The sequence below is a fragment of the Bos grunniens genome, chromosome 1 (genome assembly GCF_055505025.1).
Source record: "Bos grunniens cultivar Pamir isolate PY7600 chromosome 1, Bosgru_T2T1.0, whole genome shotgun sequence".
In the NCBI taxonomy this organism is placed as follows: Eukaryota; Metazoa; Chordata; class Mammalia; order Artiodactyla; family Bovidae; genus Bos; species Bos grunniens.
Window position 1 is genome coordinate 14,311,149 of NC_141165.1, and position 18,756 is coordinate 14,329,904.

Sequence of the window (18,756 nt, forward strand, 5' to 3'; positions counted from 1 at the left end):
GCTTGCCCATAGCAGTCCTCCAGACACCCACCCGCATGCCCCTCGGTGACAGGAGTTCAGGGGTGTCCCATCTGATCCCCTTAAACCCTGTTCATGGAAGGTCTGCCAGGAGATACACTACTTCAATCAGTTTGCTTCACGGACATCCAATTTTTATTTGATTATAAAAAAGCAATTCTGTGGGTGATAGTTTTGTTCGTTTGTTGTCTTGAAATTACTGTATTTTTTTCACAACAGTAGAGGATTTTGGATAAATTAGTGGCACTTTGACTAGGTAAATCATCGTAATTTTCTTCTAAAAAAGTAAACAGTACTTTAGATCTTCTTCCTGAGTTTGGTCAGAGTTGTAGAAATACTGCCACTCCATCTGAAAGAGGGAATGTGGTAGAGTTTAACTTGTATTAACTTTAAGTCTCCTTTTCTTGTGAAAGGAAATGTAACCGAAAATTCCATCCACCGTGTCTTAAATGTTACTGAAGTGAGAAAGGACCTTACCAAGTAAAGGAAAGAGGCCTGCTGCCCGCCCTCCACACCCTAGTGCAGGTCACATGAGGGGCAGTCTGGGCCTGAAGCTGCCCCCATGTGTTGCTGCTGGTTTGGGCGTGTTCAGGACCCAGTCGAAAGAGACGCTCTGTAGAGAAGCCCAAAAGGAGGATGGGTCCCAGCTCCAAATTTAAAGAAAACAGCCATTTGAAATAACTGATTTATTAATAGCACATTAGATCTGATAGAGTGCCTGAAGAATGGACGGAGGTTTGTGACATTGTATAGAAGGCAGTGATCCAGACCATCTCCAAGAAGAAAAAATGTGAAGAGGCACAATGGTGGTCTGAGGAGGCTTTACAAATAGCTGAGAAAAGAAGAGAAGCTAAAGGCAAACAAGAAAAGGAAAGATACACCCATCTGAATGCAGAGTTCCAAAGAATAGCAAGGAGAGAGAAGAAAGCCTTCCTCAGTGATCAATGCAAAGAAATAGAGGAAAACAGAATAGAAAAGAGTAGAGATCTCTTCAAGAAAATTAGAGATACCAAGGAAATATTTCATGCAAAGATGGGCACAATAAGACAGAAATGGTATGGACCTAACAGAAGCAGAAGATACTAAGAAGAGGTGGCAAGAATACACAGAAGAACTATGCAAAAAAGATCTTTATGACCCAGATAACCACGGTGGTATGATCACTCAGCTAGAGCCAGACATCCTGGAATGCGAAGTCAAGTGGGCCTTAGGAACCATCACTGCGAAAAAAGCTAGTGGGGGTGATGGAATTCCAGTTGAGCTATTTCAGTCCTAAAAGATGAAGGTGTTAAAGTGCTGCACTCAGTATGCCTGAAAATTTGGGAAACTTAGCAGTGGCCACAGGACTGGAAAAGGTCAGTTTTCATGCCAATCCTAAAGGCAATGCCAAAGAATGTTCAAACTACCATACAGTTGTACTCATCTCACGCTAGCAAAGTAATGCTCAAAATTCTCCAAGCTAGGTTTCAATAGTATGTAAACCATGAACTTCTAGATGTTCAAGCTGGATTTAGAAAAGGCAGAGGAACCAGAGATCAAATTGCCAACATCCAATGGATCATAGAAAAAGCAAGAGAGTTCCAGGAAAACATCTGCTTTATTGACTCAGCCAAAACCTTTGACTGTGGATCACAACAAATTGTGGAAAATTCTTCAAGAGATGGGAATACCAGACCATCTTACCTGCCTCCTGGGAAATCTGTATGCAGGTCAAGAAGCAGCAGTTAGAATGGGGCATGGAACAACAGACTGGTTCCAGATTGGGAAAGGAGTACGTCAAGGCTGTATATTGTCACTCTGCTTATTTAACTTCTATGCATAGTACATCATGCGAAATGCCAGGCTGGATGAAGCACAAGCTGGAATCAAGATTGCCGGGAGAAATATCAATAACCTCAGACAGGCAGATGACACCACCCTTATGGCAGAAAGTGAAGATGAACTGAAGAGCCTCTTGATGAAAGTGAAAGAGAGTGAAAAAATTGGCTTAAAACTCAACATTCAGAAAACTAAGATCATGGCATCCGGTCCCATCACTTGATGGCAAATAGATGGGGAAACAATGGAAACAGTGAGAGACTTTATTTTCTTGGGCTTGAAAATCACTGCACGTGGTGACTGTAGCCATGAAATTAAAAGACGCTCCTTGGAAGAAAAGCTATGACCAACCTAGACAGCATATTAAAAAGCAGAGACATTACTTTGCCAACAAAGGTCCATCTAGTCAAAGCAATGGTTTTTCCAGTAGTCATGTATGGATGTGAGAGTTGGACCATAAAGAAAGCTGAGCACCGAAGAATTGATGCTTTTGAACTGTGGTGCTGGAGAAGACTCTTGAGAGTCCCTTGGACTGCAAGGAGATGAAACTGATAAGGAAATCAGTCCTGAATATACATTGGAAGGACTGATGCTGAAGCTGAAGCTTGAATACGTTGGCCATCTAATGGGAAGAACTGAGTCATTGGAAAAGACCCTGATGCTGGAAAAGATTGAAGGCAGAAGGAGAAGGGGACGACAGAGGATGAGATGGTTGGATGGATGTGAATTTGAGCAAGCTCCGGGAGTTGGTGATGGACAGGGAAGCCTGGTGTGCTGCAGTCCATGGGGTCACAAAGAGTTGGACATGACTGAGCGACTGAACTGAACTGCTCTGTTGATGAGAGAAAACTCGCTTCCTTTGAATGAGACAGCACTGGAGAAAGGGTTGCTGGTGGGGTCCCTGCAGTACCACTTCCTTCTTTCTTAGTTCAGCTGTTCTTACCAAAAGGGGGTGAAACAGCAAATGCTTTCTCTTTTTAAAAAAGTCTATGCAAAACGCAGAAGACCGGTATTAGAAATGTGCTTCTGAAGCCTTTGTGATGCAAAGTCAGCGGGGTCTTGGCAGTCAGCGTCACGTGGGACTCAGTGTGGCTGACCCTGGTGAGGTTAACTCTGTGTCCAACAGTTCCCAAACTTGGGGTTTTTCACAGACCATGTAGATTTTCCTAAAGAAAGCAGGATTGTGATCAACATAGGATTCTCAATTTCTGATTTTCTAAGTGGGACTTTTTAGATTACTCTCATTAAAGTCCACCCATCATTTCATGAAAGAACATTTCAAGTTTTTATCATAAAGGTTTTTAAACATACTCAAAAGTAGAGAAATTGTGGCGAAGCCTGATACACTTAAAACTTATGTATGTAATGTCCACATCCCTGACTTTTCCATGTTACCTTCTCAGCAAAGCACAGCCCTCCAGGAAGCTTGGCTCCATGAAGCACCCGCAGAGGTGCCCTACCTGCCTTGCCTTCCACCTCCCTGGGCCAGGGTGTGGCAGCTGCATCCATCAGGGTATCTCAGTGTGTGTGTGTGTACGTGCATGCGTGTGCACCCCTGCATGTGTGCCAGAAGTGAGCAAGGTGGAATAAATGCGTTGTTGGCACCTGGCATTTCAGCATAGAATAGGCTTTATCCTGGAGAAAAGTATGGTCAACCAGAAGAGGTGGTTCAGAAGACCAGGCACTCTGAGAACTGGTAGATCCAGACAATCAAGTTGGGAAGAGACGGCTCTGTCCAGGTGCCCAAGGATTTAGACTTTCTAAGGGCTTTGGGCAGCATGAACTAGCTCTGGGGGCTGGATTCCTGTCCCTGCTAAGCCAAACACAGGCAACGCAGAGCATGTCCGGAAGAGAGGGCATCAGCTTCTTATCCCAGGTAATCCACATAACCTTTTAAGAAATAAGAGGAAACTGCTCGGAAACATAAGTAAATTGATAAGGTGCTCGCTCCCAGGCAAGTAGCAGATACGGCCTTCCACCCACGACAATAAAGGTTGATGTAATGGCTGTGCTGACCCACAACAGACAGGTGCTGGTTATTTCTCCAGCAAAGATGGGCTTATTCGGGTTCTCCAGAGAAGGCAGCCTTGAGGAGCACCTGCAAGTCCCCACACGGCCAACAAGATGACGAAAGCCAGGCTCCAGCTGTATTTCGCCACCAGCTCCAGTCCCAACCCTAAAGGGTTTGTGTCACTTCAGGCCAATAACAAGCGGGCTGCAGCTTCTCCAGGCTTCATGCTGACAGAGGAAGGACACCTTCCCCCAAGACCCCCAGCATTTCAAAGCTCATTGACCCAAACTGGTGCTGCTTATTTTTCTAATCAGAAAATGAACAGTTTCCAAGTTCTTCACATGAAATGAGTATGATACTGATAAAACCTCACAGATGGAACACACACAGAAAACAATAGGGGAGTCTCAGTTCTAAATATAGATATAAAAGTCCTAAATAAAATACTGGCAAACAATCTAGCAGCAAATTAAACATGCTAAATTAAGTGGGATTTAGTCTAGGAATTAGGATGAATGATAACAAATATTTAATTTGTTCCAAGAGAAGTTTTCTTAGGAGACTCCCATTCACATTTGAGTTGTATCCCTTAGCCAGCTCAAACATTGTATTTTTCATGAGCTGCGTGATGCCTACAGCACAATATTTTGGAAAGAGTTATGAGGTTATGAGCCCCCAGTAGGTCCTGCCCAGTCAAGAAGAAGCTGCATGGGCCAAAGCCCAGCCCAGCCTCCTGGCCACGGAGTTCCTCCTCCCTCCTGGAGGAGATGGCCAGCTCAACATGTGGTCCTGGTCTTGTTTTATTATCTTAAAAACTCTACGTAGATATGAAGTAATTCAGACAGAGAAACACAAATAGATGACATCACTTATATGTGGAGTCTAAAAAAATGGTACAAATGAATGTATTTACAAAACAAATAGACTCAGACAGAAAACAAACTTCTGGTTACCAAAATGGAAAAAGGTTGAAGGAGGGATAAATTGAGAGTTTGGAGTTTAGATATAAAATACTACATATAAAATAGATAACCATATGGCAGAAACCAAAACAGTATTGTAAAGCAATTATCTTCCAATTAAAATATATTGAAAGTTTTTAAATGCTGCTAAGAACAATCAGGAGAAGGCAATGGCACCCCACTCCAGTACTCTTGCCTGGAAAATCCCATGGACAGAGGAGCCTGGTAGGCTGCAGTCCATGAGGTCGCTATGAGTCGGACACGACTGAGCAACTTCACTTTGACTTTTCACTTTCATGCATTGGAGAAGGAAATGGCAACCCACTCCAGTATTCTTGCCTGGAGAATCCCACGGATGGGGGAGCCTGGTGGGCTGCCATCTATGGGGTTGCACAGAGTCGGATACGACTGAAGTGACTTAGCAGCAGCAGCAACAACAAGAACAATCATGAAAAAAAAAGATAACCAACAAGGACCTACTGTACAGCACAGGGAACTATATTCAATATCAGTAATAACCTATGATGGAAAAGAATCTGGAAAAGTATATACATATACACACACATATAGGTGGAAGTAGTGACAGATTCCTCTTCTTGGGCTGTAAAACCACTGTGGACAGTGACTGCAGCCATGAAATCTGAAGACAATTGCTCTTGGCAGGAAAGCTATGACAAACCTAGACAGTGTGTTGAAAAGCAGAGATATTACTCTGATGGCAAAGGTCCATATAGTCAAGCCTATGGTCCTCTCATATGACACTGAAAGATGAACTCCCCGGGTCAGTAGGTGCCCAATATGCTACTGGAGAAGAGTGAAGAAATAACTCCAGAAAGAATGAAGAGATGGAGCCAAAGCGAAAACAACACCCAGGTATAGATGTGACTGGTGATGGAAGTAAAGTTTGATGCTATAAAGAAGAATATTCCATAGGAACCCGGAATGTTAGGTCCATCAATCAAGGTAAATTGGAAGTGGTCAAACAGGAGATGGTAAGAGTGAACATCAACATTTTAGGAATCAGAGAACTAAACTGGACTGGAATGGGCAAATTTAATTCAGATGACCATTATATCTACTACTGTGGGCAAGAATCCCTTAGAAGAAATGGAGTAGCCCTCATAGTCAACAAGAGAGTCCGAAATGCAGTACTTGGCTGCAGTCTTAACAACAGAATGATCTCTGTTCGTTTCCAAGGCAAAGCATTCAATATCACAGAAATCTGAGTCTATGCCTCAACCACTAATGCAAAGAAGCTGAAGTTAAACGGTTCTATGAGGGCCTGCAAGAACTTCTAGAACCAACACCCAAAAAAGATATCCTTTTCATCACAGGGGACTGGAATGCAAAAGCAGGAAGTCAAGAGATATCTGGACTAACAGGCAAATTTGGCCTTTGAGGAAAAAATGAAGCAGGGCAAAGGCTAACAGAGTTTTGCCAAAGGAACACACTGGTCATAGCAAACATCCTTTTCCAACAACACAAGAGATGATTCTACACGTGGACATCACCAAATGGTCAATACCAAAATCAGATTAATTATATTCTTTGCAGTCAATGATGAAGAAGCTCTATACACTCAGCAGAAACAAGACCTGGAGCTGACTGTGGTTCAGATCATGAACACCTTATTGCCAAATTCAGACTTAAATTGAAGAAAGTAGGGAAAACCACTAGATGATTCAGGTGTGACCTAAATCAAATCCCTTACGATTATACAGTGGAAGTGAGAAATGGATTCAAGGAATTAGATCTGATAGACAGAGTGCCTGAAGAACTATGGATGGGGGTTCATGACGCTGTACAAGAGGCAGTGATCAAGACCATCCCCAAGAAAAAGAAATGTGAAAAGCCAAAATGGTTGTCTGAGGAGGCTTTACAAATAATTGAGAAAAGAAGAGAAGCTAAAGGCAAAGGAGAAAAGGAAAGGTGTACCCATCTGAATGCAGAGTTCCAAAGAATAGCAAGGAGAGATAAGAAAGCCTTCCTCAGTGATCAATGCACAGATAGAAGAAAATAAAATGGGAAAGACTAGAAATCTTTAAGAAAATTAGAGATACCAAGAGAATATTTCATGCAAAGATGGGCACAATAAAGGACAGAAACGGTGTGGACCTAACAGAAGCAGAAGATACTAAGAAAGGGTGGCAAGAATACACAGAACTATACAAAAAATATCTTCATGACCCAAATAACCACGATTGTGTGATCACTCACCTAGAGCCAGACACCCTTGAGTCCGAAGTCAAGTGGACCTAAGGAAGCATTACTACAAACGAAGCTAATGGAGGTGATGGAATTTCAGCTGAGTTATTTCAAATCCTAAAAGATGATGCTGTTAAAGTGCTGCACTCAATATGCCTGCAAATTTGGAAAACTCAGCAGTGGCCAAAGGACTGGAAAAAAATCAGTTTTCATTTCAATTCCAGGAAAAGTAATCCGAAGAATGTTCAAACTACCACACAATTTCACTCGTCTCACTTGCTAGCAAAGTAATGCTCAAAATTCTCCAAGCAAGGCTTCTACAGTACACGAACTGAGAACTTCCAGATGTTCAAGCTGGATTTAGAAAAGGCAGAGAAACCAGAGATCAAATTGCCAACATCCATTGGATCATTGAAAAAGCAAGAGAATTCCAGAAAAACATCTACTTCTGTTTCATTGACTATGTCAAAGTCCTTGACTGTGTGGATCACAATAAACTGTGGAAAATTCTTCAAGAGATGGGAATACCAGACCACCTGACCTGCCTCCTGAGAAATCTGTTTGCAGGTTTCTGGAAATCTGGACATGGAACAACAGACTGATTCCAAATCTGGAAAAGGAGTACGTCAAGGCTGTATATTGTCATCCTGCTTGTTTAACTTCTATGCATAGTACATCATGCAAAATGCCCAGCTGGATGAAGCACAAGCTGGAATCAAGATTGCCGGGAGAAATAGCAATAACCTCAGACAGGGAGACGACACCACCCTTGTGGCAGAAAGCAAAGAGGAAATAAAGAGCCTCTTGATGAAAGTGAAAGAGGAGAGTGAAAAAATTGGCTTAAAACTCAACATTGAAACATTGAAGATCATGGCATCTGGTCCCATCACTTCATGGCAAATAGATGGGGAAACAATGGAAACAGTGAGAGACTTTATTTTCTTGGGCTCGAAAACCACTGCAGATGGTGACTGCAGCCATGAAATTAAAAGATGCTTGCTCCTTGGAAGAAAAGCTATGACCAACCTAGACAGCATATTAAAAAGCAGACCCATTACTTTACCAACAAAGGTCCATCTAGTCAAAGCTATGTTTTTCCAGTAGTCACATATGCATGTAAGAGTTGGGACTATAAAGAAAGCTGAGCACCGAAGAATTGATGCTTTTGAACTGTGGTGTTGGAGAAGACTCTTGAGAGTCCCTTGGCCTGCAAGGAGATCAAACCAGTCCATCCTAAAGGAAATCAGACCTGAATATTCATTGGAAGGACTGATGCTGAAGCTGAAACTCCAATCCTTTGGCCACCTGATGGAAAGAACTGATTCACTGGGAAAGACCCTGATGCTGGGAAAGATTGAAGGCAAAAGGAGAAGGGGACAACAGAGGATGAGATGGTTGGATGGCATCAGTGACTCGATGAACATGAGTTCAAGCAGTCCCCGGGATTGGTGATGGATAGGGAAACCTGGCATTCTGCAGTCCATGGGGTCGCAAAGAGTCGGACACGACTGAGCAACTGAACTGAACTGAACCGACAGTCTTCCCAGTAGTCATGTACACTTGTGAGAGCTGGATTATTAAGAAGGCAGAGCACCAAAGAATTGATGCCTTTGAAGTGGGGTGCTGGAGAAGACTCCTGAGAGTCCCTTGGACAGCAAGGAGATCAAACCATTCAATCTTAAGGGAAATCAACCCTGAATACTCATTGCAAGGACTGATGCTGAAGCCAAAGCTCCAGTATTCTGGTCACCTGATGCAAACTCATTGGTAAAGTCCCTAATGCTGAGAAAGATTGATGGCAGAAGGAGAAGAGGGCGTCAGAGGATGAGATTGCCGGATGGCATTACTGATGCAATGGACATGAACTTGGGCAAACTTCAGGAGATGGTGAAGGCCAAGGAGGCCTGGCGTGCTGCAGTCCATGGAGTAGCAAAGCGTCAGACGTGACTGGGCAACTGAAGAACAACATATATATATGCATCTATTTATCTAAATAACTGAAGTGCTTTGCTGTGTAACTAGGAACTTTCCTGGTGGTCCAGTGGTTAAGAATCCTCCTGCCAATGCAGGGAGCGTGGATTTGATCCCTGGTCCTGGAAGATCCCACACATGGCAGAGCAGCTTAGCCTGTGTGCCACAACCGCTGAGCCCTAGACTCTCCAACTCTAGAGCCGGAGAGCCTCAACAAGAGAAGCCACTGCAATGAGAAGCCTGTGCAGCGCAACCATAGGGTAGCCCTCGTGTGTCACAACTCAGAGAAAGCCCACGCAGCAACGAAGACCCAGTGCAGCCAAAAATAAATGAAATTTATAATAATAATAAAAACAGAACTAAAAAACAATCTACATAGGCTTCACCAAACATTACCGTTTTGCCTGTTCTTAAATGCTATATAAATGGAATCATTCTGTATCCCCTTGCCTTGCTTTGGCTCAGCTTGTCTGAGGCATTCGATGTGTTTTTGGACTCAGTGAACTTGAAATTTGCAGCTTGAGTGAATAGCATTGAAACACGTATATTACCATATGTGAAATAGATCGCCAGTCCAGGTTTGATGCATGAGACAGGGTGCTCAGGGCTGGTGCCCTGGGATGACCCTGAGAGATGGAATGGGAAAGGAGGTGGGAGGGGGGTTCAGGATGGGGAACACTGTGTTCAGGATGGCTGTGTTGGGTGGCAAAAACCACCACAATATTGTAAAGCAATTAGCCTCCAATTAAATAAAAATTTTTTTAAATGTGGTAAGAAAGGAACTGAGTAGTTCACATGTGTTTCTGGCACAACTGACCACCTGGAGGAACAGGAGGAGGAGGAGAGGTCAGTGGGGGCAAGTTCCCCGAAGCAGGTATGAGCTTGCACATGCATGGATCAGGACAGGCTGGCACCAGCCCATACTTGGAAACACGTGGCCCATTCCCCTCTCACCCTATGTGTCCGCTGAGAGCTGGCCGCCATGACTCCCACCGCTGTCTTCCCTCGGGACAGCTGGTGGGGCAGCCCTTGCCTGGATGGAGCCCTGCCAGTCACCAGTGCAGAGAGAGGGGAAGCCCTTGCTGGTTCTTCAACTCTAATCAAGGCAATGGATGAACTTCCACATTTCATGGGTCAAAGCAAGTCACATGGCTTCTCAGGACTGTGGTCAGGGGGCGCCAGAGGGAGGGCAGGGGGTCCTGGGATGCTGGGTGGACAGCAGCGCCCTCCAGAGTGCATTCAAGGCACAGCAGGCGGGAAAGAGGGCGACATCACACAGGGCCTCTTGAGCTTGGGTAGGTAGCACTGGAGCTCCTCTGAGTCGTGGGGAGGACAAAACGTTCTGACTTATATTTTTAAAGTGATGTCTCACTGCAGGCTGGAGAAGAGACTAAAGGGTGGACGGTGGGGATCAACATGGACGCTGCTGCTGTGGTCCAGACATAGTGGGTGGGGGCAGGCTGGACGACAGTCTCAGGCCCTTTGTCTTCCAGCTCTTCCACTGGGACTGCAGTGACAGGTCCCCGGCATGTCCCGAAGGATGGATGAAGCTGGTGCCTTTTCACACTGGCCATTTGCATATCTCTGTGAAGCACCTGCCCAATTCTCTGCCCAGCTTAAAATCCGGTAGTTTATCTCTTTCCTGTGTATTTCTAGTAGTCCTTTACCCAGTGTGAGTCCTGACATGTGTTGCAAACATCTATCGCAGTCTAGGGTTTCCTTTTCCCTCCCAATGGCATGTTTTGATGAACGCAACGTCCTCAAACGTAACTAGTCCTGTTCAGCAGTATTTCTTCTAAGGACAATGCTTTCTGAGTTCTGTTTAAGACATCTTTGCTCCTGAGCCCCCACTGATACTCTGGCTTTGCCATAAGCTTATTATCTTCCCTGGGCATTTAGGGCTAGAATTCTTTTCTGATCGCTTTGTGTGTAGGGTGTAAGGTTGGGTGTTTTTCTACATGGAGAGCCCATGGCTCCAGCATCTTTCAGTGTGGAAATAGCCACAACCCTCCCCTGCCACACTGAGGGGGCCTCTGTAGATGAGGTGATCACACACATGGACGGGTGCATTTCCAGGGTCTCCTGTCCAGCCAGGGGAGGGGGACAGGAGAGCCAGTCCCCAGGGTTTGCCCCTCTTAAACTGACCAGTATCCTGCAGTCAGGAGATACAGACAAGTTACGGTCGTCCTCCGAGCAGACACGCCACTCTCCTTTCCTGAGAAAGAGGGGATTTGGGAGGAGAGGGGAGGGGCAGTGGGTGCTGCTGCTGAGCTAAAGGGTTGTCACTGCCCACCCCTGGATCCTCAGTGCTCTCTCCCGGCCCACTGCACAGAGGCCGGGGGGTCCAGAGTGGGCTGGAGGGGGAATGTCCCTCAAGACTACCCTCCCTCACGCACAGGCCATGTTCCCAATACTCCCTCCCCAACCTTCCTGTTGGATGGCTGACTCTGTCCCAAGAAAGTCTGAACAGGTAAGAACCGTGTGGTAATCAACTCAAGGGCTGCCCTGAGGTCAAGGCTGAAACCTCACTCCCCATCCATCGGTCTCCCCTGCAGCTTAGTGCTACTGTCCAGGGAGGCTCCCCAGCAGCTGGGCAGGAGACCAAATGAGTTTCAGCAGTCTGAAACTGCTGGAACAGAGAAATGTAACCCTCCTCCCACATCAAAGCCCTACGACAGGGCATGTCCAAAGCTGAATTCTCCTTCTCCTTTAAAGTTGTCTTCTTCAAAGACATTGAAGCTACAGGTCTCTTCCTCCCATGGCCTCTTACATACTGGAGGCTTATCAACCAAACAGTCCCGAGGCCACGAGGTGGCTGCCCTCCCTGCTCCTGTCACCGGTCCCAGGAGCTGCAGGACAGGCCTGGAAACACAGCCCTGCGAGTCCACGTGGCAGGCCCTGCCCAGGGACGTCAGAGCTGCACCTGGCCCTGGTGGCAGGCTCCCGGAGGCCGAATGACTCATGCAGATGTAGAGCCTGGCTCTCAGGGGGACCTACCTACCTCAACACACCTTTGGACTTAGAGTGAGCTCACCCCCAAAACGGCACCCCCATCTGAAGGCAGACTTCAGTCTTTTGCTCAGAAGGTTCCTCCAGGTGAGCCTGCCTTTCTCAAAGCTGCTGCTTCCTCTGGGGAGCATGTTCAAACCTTATATAGCAGAGCTTTAAGCTCAGAAAATCCCCACCTGTACTACTGAACAAACATTCCAGCACCTGCCTCAAATCCCAGGTCTTCTTTAAAAAAAAAAAAAAAAACAAGTTGAATCAAATGAAATTGCTGTTTTTTGTTAGGCTAAAAATGGTGGATTCCCTGGTGGTCCAGTGGTTAAGAATCTGCCTGCCAATGCAGGGGACACAGGTTCAATCCCTGGGTCGGGGAAGATTCCAAAGGCCGCGGAGAAACTAAGCCCATGAGCCACAACTACTGAGCCTGTGCTCTAGAGCCCATGCTCTGAAACAAGAGAAGCCACCGCGATGAGAAGCTGGCAAGCCGCAATGAAGAGGAGCCCCCGCTCACTGCATTTAGAGAAAGCCCAAGTGCAGCAATGAAGACCAGTGCAGCCAAAAATAGATAAATTAATTATAGGTAAACTTTCATTGATATACTATTTGGCTTCACTGGGTCTTCACTGGGGCACACCAGATCTCTACTTGCAGCATATGAACTCTTAGTTACAGCATGTGGGATCCGGTTCCCTGACCACGGTTGGACCCCGGGGCCCCCTGCAGTGGGAGCATGGAGTCTTAGCCACTGGACCACAAGGGGTCAAACACCAGCTGCTTCATGGGGTTCAACCTCACACATCCCAACTGCCATTGCAAAACAGGCAAGGAAGTCGATGAAGAAAAGCAGAGATGCAGGCGTCTGACAGCCTGGGTGGAATTCTGGCTCTGCTCCCCATTAGTTGCAGACCTTGGGCAAGTCACTGGCCTCCTCTCCTAGGATACTTATGAAGATTCCATTAGTTACTGTAGACCAAGTTCCTAGAAGAGTGCCGGGCATGTGCTTAAGCTGGGTGAAGCTGTTGTTATTAGTGGAAACGGTATTAGTCATTGAAGGTAGGACATGGTGGTGTGGGGAAGGGTGAGCAGAGGAATAACCAGGAACCCTAATAGGCCTGCTTTACAAAGTGAGGACTTGACAGGTGCCGTAGGAAGTTACTGAGTACAGGCCGATACGGGCAAGGAATCTAGAAGAGTGGACATATGTGTATGTATAACTGACTCACTTTGCTGTACACCCGAAACTAACACAACATTGTAGATCAACTGTAATCCAATAAAACTTTTTTAAATAAAAAAAATTTTAAAGAACGTACTGAGTATAAAACTTACATTCTGAAATTGACAAAAATCATGGGGAAAAGTAAAGTAGACTTAAATAAATAGACATCCCATGTTCATGGACCCCAAGACTTAATTTTTACCCCTGGCTGGGCCAAACTTTCCCACTTATTCTTCCAAACTGACCAATCAGATACATCGCTTCTCCTTACCTAGGACAGAGGAAGCAGTGGAGACGGGCTGGGGAAACTCCTCCACATGCTTACATGAGAGGAGAGGGAGATACCTGCCCCCAAGCCCACATGCAGCTATTAATGTCAACAGTTAAACCCACTCTGCCACTCCTTCTCTCCTCCATTGGCAGCATGTTTCAGAAGACTTGATGTTGACTCCCTAAGTCCAGAAGAATAAAAGAATTAGGAATCAAATCAATCAAGGAAATGTAAGACTTGTACATTGAAAATTACCAAAAAATTGCAAAGAAACAAAAAAAAAAAAAACAAAACCAAACCAAACAACTAAATAAGTGGAAAGGTACCCTTTGTTCACAGATCTAGAAGGTTTAACATTGTTAAGATGGCAGTACTCCCCCAAACCAATCCACAGGTCCCAATCAGTCCCTCTCATCATCCTAATAACCTCTTTGCACGAATGGAAAAGCTGATCCTAAAATTCTATGGAATTTCAAGGAAGCCTGGGCTTTCCTGGTGGCTCAGATGGTAAAGAATCCATCTGACATGCAGGAGACCTGGGTTGGATCCCTAGGTTGGGAAGATCCCCTGGAGGAGGGCATGGCAAACCACTCCAGTATTATTTCCTGGAGAAGCCCCATGGACAGAGGAGCCTGGCAGGCTATAGTCCATGGAGTCAAAAAGAGTTGGACATGACTGAGAGACTAAGCACACAAAAGGAACCCCAAATAGCCAAGACAATCTCAAAAAAGAACAAAGTTGGAAGACTTGCACTTCCGGATTTAAAAATCTAGTACAAAGTTACAGTAATAAAAATGATGTGGTTTTGGCATAAGGACAGATGTATGTGGTTGTTGTTCAGTCACTAAGTTGTGTATAACTCTGCAACCACGTGGACTGAAGCACACCAGGCCTCCCTGTTCCTCACCATATCCTCACCAGGATAGATGTACAGATCAATGAAATAGAATTCAGTTCAGTTCAGTTCAGTCGCTCAGTCGTGTCTGACTCTTTGCAAGCCCATGGACTGCAGCACATCAGGCTTTCCTGTCCATCATTAACTCCCAGAGCTTGCTCAAACTCATGTCCATCAAGTTGGTGATGCCATCCAACCATTTCATCCTCTGCCGTCCCCTTCTCCCCCTGTCTTCAATCTTTCCCAGCATCAGGGTCTTTTCCAATGAGTCAGTTCTTCAAAACGAAATTACAGGTCCATAAGAAAACCCTAACATCTATGGTCAATTGCTTTATCAAGACCAGTCCATGGGGATAAAATGGTCTCTTTAACAAATGGTACTGGGACAACTGGTTATACACATGCAAAAGAATGAAGCTGGATTTTCACCTCACACCATAAACAAAAAAATTAACCCAAAGTAGGACTTCCCTGATGGCTCAGTGGTAAAGAATCTGCCTGCCAATGCAGGAGACACGGGTTTGATCACTGATCAGGAAGATCCCACAGGCCGCAGAGCAACCAAGCCCGGTTGACTGTGCTCTAGAGCCCGTGCTCCACAAGAGAAGCCGCCTCAGTGAGAAGCCCGCACAGTGCCACTAGAGAGAAGCCCCTGCTTGTGGCAACTAGAGAAAAGCCTGCGCAGCAACAAAGAACCAGCATATTTATAAATAAATAAATAATTTAAAAATTAACTCAAGGTAGATAAAAATCTGAATACCGTAATTAAACCCATGAAAGTCATCAAAGACAACACAGTAGATCTTCATGACCTTGGATTAGGCAGTGGTTTCTTAGATATGACAACAGAAACACAAGGCACAAAAGAAGAAAAAGTAGGTAAACTGGAGTTCATCAAAACTGAACCCTTTCGCGCATCAAAAAACACTACCGATAAAATGAAAAGACGCCTCACAGAATGGGATAAAATATTTGCAAATTACATATCTGATAAAGGGTCCGTATCCAGAATATAAAAAGAACTATTATAACTCAACCACAAAACATCAAGCAACCCAATTAAAAATGGGCAAACGATCTGAATAGACATTTTCCCAAAGAAGATATACAAATGACCAAGAAGCACATGAAAAATGCTTCACATCACTTGTCATCAGGCAAATGCAAATCAAAACCACAACCAGATACCCCTTCACACCCCCTAGGATGGCTGTGATCAAAACAAGGAATGATGATAGGTGTTGGTAAGTGCATAAACAAATTGGAACCCTCCTACATGGCTGATGGGAATGTAATGTTGTGTAATGGGAGTCTAATGTAAGGTGCAGTTGTGTGGAAAACAGGCAGTTTCTCAAAGGTTAAACGTAGAGTTACCATATGACCAAGCAACTGTATTTTTAGCTGTCTGTCCAAGAGAAATGAAAACATATGTCCACATGAAAAAGTGTCCATGAGTATTCATAGCAACATTAACCATACTAACCAAAAAGTGGAAACAATACAAATGTCCATCAACTGACAAAGGAATAAATAAAATATGAGACAGCCATACAACAGCATTTCATTGGACAATAAAAAGAAAAGTACTGATACGTACAACAACATGGATGTACCGTGAAAAAACGCTAAGTGAAGGAAGCCAGTCACAAGAGACCACATGCTAGATGATTCCATTTATATGAAACATCCAGAATAGGCAAATCTAGAGAGACAGAAAGTAGATTAGAGTTTGCCAGGGGCTGGGGGGTATGGAAAGGGTATGGGAAGCTTGGTGTGGGAGTGATAGCTAAGGGGCTAGGGTTTCTATGGTGATTAGAACATTCTAAATTGACTGTGGTGATGGCTGAACTTTTCTGTGAATATACTAAAAGTCATTGAATTGTACACTTTAAATAGGTGAATTGTAGAGTATGTGAATTGTATCAATAAAACTGTTGGGATTCCCTGGTGGTCCAGTGGTGAAGACTCCAGGCTCCCATTGCAGGGGCCCTGGGTTCAACCCTGGCCAGGGAATTAGATCCCACATGCTGCAACTAAGATCTGGCACAGCCGAATCAATAAATTTAAAAAATAAAACTGTTGCAAATATAAAAAGTTGTCGGCATAAGAAAGAGCATTTTTTTTTTTAAGCTGTGCTGGGTCTTCATTGCTACGTGCAGGCTTTCTCTAGTTGCAATGTGCAGGCTTCTCATTGCAGTGGGAAAGAGCATTTATTTTTATTGTTAAAATAGGTATGGTCTAAAGTTCATAAATCAAGAAAAGAAATACAGGATGTTGTCTATATAATGGCGATGAATACCATTTGAAAATGTGTAAGACTCTAAGAGATATACATACAGAGAGAAATGTAAAGCAAATGTAATACAAATTCAACATTTGGGAAATCTGAATGAAGGGTGTCTGGAAATTCTTTGCACTATTTTGCCACTTTTCTGAGACTCTAAAATTATGTTGAGGACTTCCCTGACGGTCAAGTTGTTAGGACTCGGCACTTACCCTGTTGAGGACTCAGGTTCAATCTCTGGGTTGGGAACTAAGATCCTACAAGCCGTGCGGTGTGACCAAACAAAATAAAATGATATCCAAAAATTTTTTTTTAATTTTACCGCTTGCATTTTAAAACAACACAAACTTACTGTCTCTCACAATCCTGGGGGCCTCACTCCTTCTGAGGGCTCTGGCAGAGGGTCCCCCCGTCTCTTTCAGCTCCTGCTAGTTGCCCGTGTTCTTGTCTTGTGCCCAGATGACTCCAGCCTGTGCCTCTGTCTTCACGTGGCTGTCTCCCCTCCTTGGCTCTGTGGCCACAATTCCCTGTTATGAGGACATCAGTTTTATTGGATTTAGAACTCCCTTCTTTGTCGAGTACAACCTCATCTTGAGTTGATCACACCCTCAAAGACCCCATTTCCAGATGCCTCACACTCTCTTAGTAAAAGTTTAACATCTGGGAATCCGTGAGAATCTGGGAATTCTCACACTATTCTTGCCACTTTTGTGGTGATCTGAAATTATGCCAAGAGAAAATAATTTGAGCATAACAAAAAAACTCCCCACCAGAAACCCTCTCAAGTGCCCCAGGTCATCGAGGCTGAAGTCAGAACCCAGGTCCAGACCCAGCCACCCCTCCCACCCTCTGGGTGCTCCTGTTCCTTCTCTGGCCGCACTGACCTTCTCTGGATCCCCTGCTTCTGGCCTTTGCACTGACCTACTTCAGCCAGGGACATCCTTCCCTGGAACAAGGTGTGGTTCTTAAGCTCCCTGCTCAAGGGTCACCTGTCCAGAGAACCTGCTGACCACCTGATCTAGGGCTCCCATTCCTGTCTCTCTCCATTTATCTCTCTCACTTTGTCATTCTTCCTATCAGTCTCATTAGTGGAAGTTTCTTACAAAATGATGTCTGTCGAGCCTGCTCCCCTAGAACAGCAGCCGCTCAGGCGCAGAGGCCCTGTCTGCGCCCCACACAGGCCTGGGTGCAGTGCGCGCACATGGCCGGACACTAAACAGTCGGATACTGGGCGCAGTAACTCCATCCTCTGCCCAAGCCTGGCGGCCCCGCCCCTGACTCAGTCACTACGGTGCAGGAGAAACTCAAGGGTCAGTGTTTCTCCACTCAGCTCAGGAACCTCAAGAGAAACACAGGCTCTTCAAAAATCGAGAGCAACCAGTTTGGAATACTATTGTTGGAGGTGGCCTTCCCAACGGCCAGGGCGATCCTGGCGGTCAGCCATTGGCTCCCGGAGCTGGGGACAGCCTGCCAGCAGCCCGGTTCACAACGCCTTTGTGGCTTATGCCGTGTCCACGAGCGCTCAGCTTCCTCCCCGATGGGAGCGGTCACCCGGCTCGGCACACAGCGGAGCGCTGTATGTGCCGGACGCTTGGACCATGAGGGGCAGGACAAACCCGCGGTGATGGATCCGAAGCCCAGGTGCAGAGGGCCTACTGTCTGCGCTCTGGGCCCCCAGCTTTCGGCCCCTTGGGGTCCCGCAACCAGAAAGAACCTTGTCGGGTGGTCGCGGGACTGGGGCCCGCGTGATACGTGCTCATCCTCAAGTCCTTGCTCTCTCCAGACAGCAGGCCTGTAACTCAACAAAAAGTATTTATTACATTCCCGCAGAGCAAGGAGTTACCCAAGTAAAACAGAATCGGGACACTGGGTACAGAGCCTTCGCGCCAGTTGGGGTCTCGGGGTAGAGAAGCAGGGGAAGGGAAGGCGTAGACGGGGTGGGCGGGGGTCCCGGGAGCGAGGGGAAAGGAGGAGACACGGGCCACCGGCCCCTCGTGGCGTCTAACCAGAGTTCGGTGTTGGGGAGTGGGGGTGAGGCAGTGGGGGAGGGAGGGGGGCGGTGCGCTAGGGGCATGGCGAGGGGGCGGGTACGAGCG

General features: G+C 45.7%; 1 long non-coding RNA gene across 1 annotated transcript; it reads right to left on the reverse strand.

Moving 5' to 3' along the window:
- Positions 1 to 130: 130 nt before the first annotated feature.
- On the reverse strand, positions 131 to 18,732 carry LOC147379020 (uncharacterized). The gene is made up of 3 exons (XR_015140433.1): positions 18,375 to 18,732; positions 17,013 to 17,187; positions 131 to 367 (listed from the first exon to the last, which is right to left on the reverse strand). It is a non-coding gene; the product is annotated as an uncharacterized LOC147379020 (long non-coding RNA).
- Between the last annotated feature and the right edge of the window lie 24 nt (positions 18,733 to 18,756).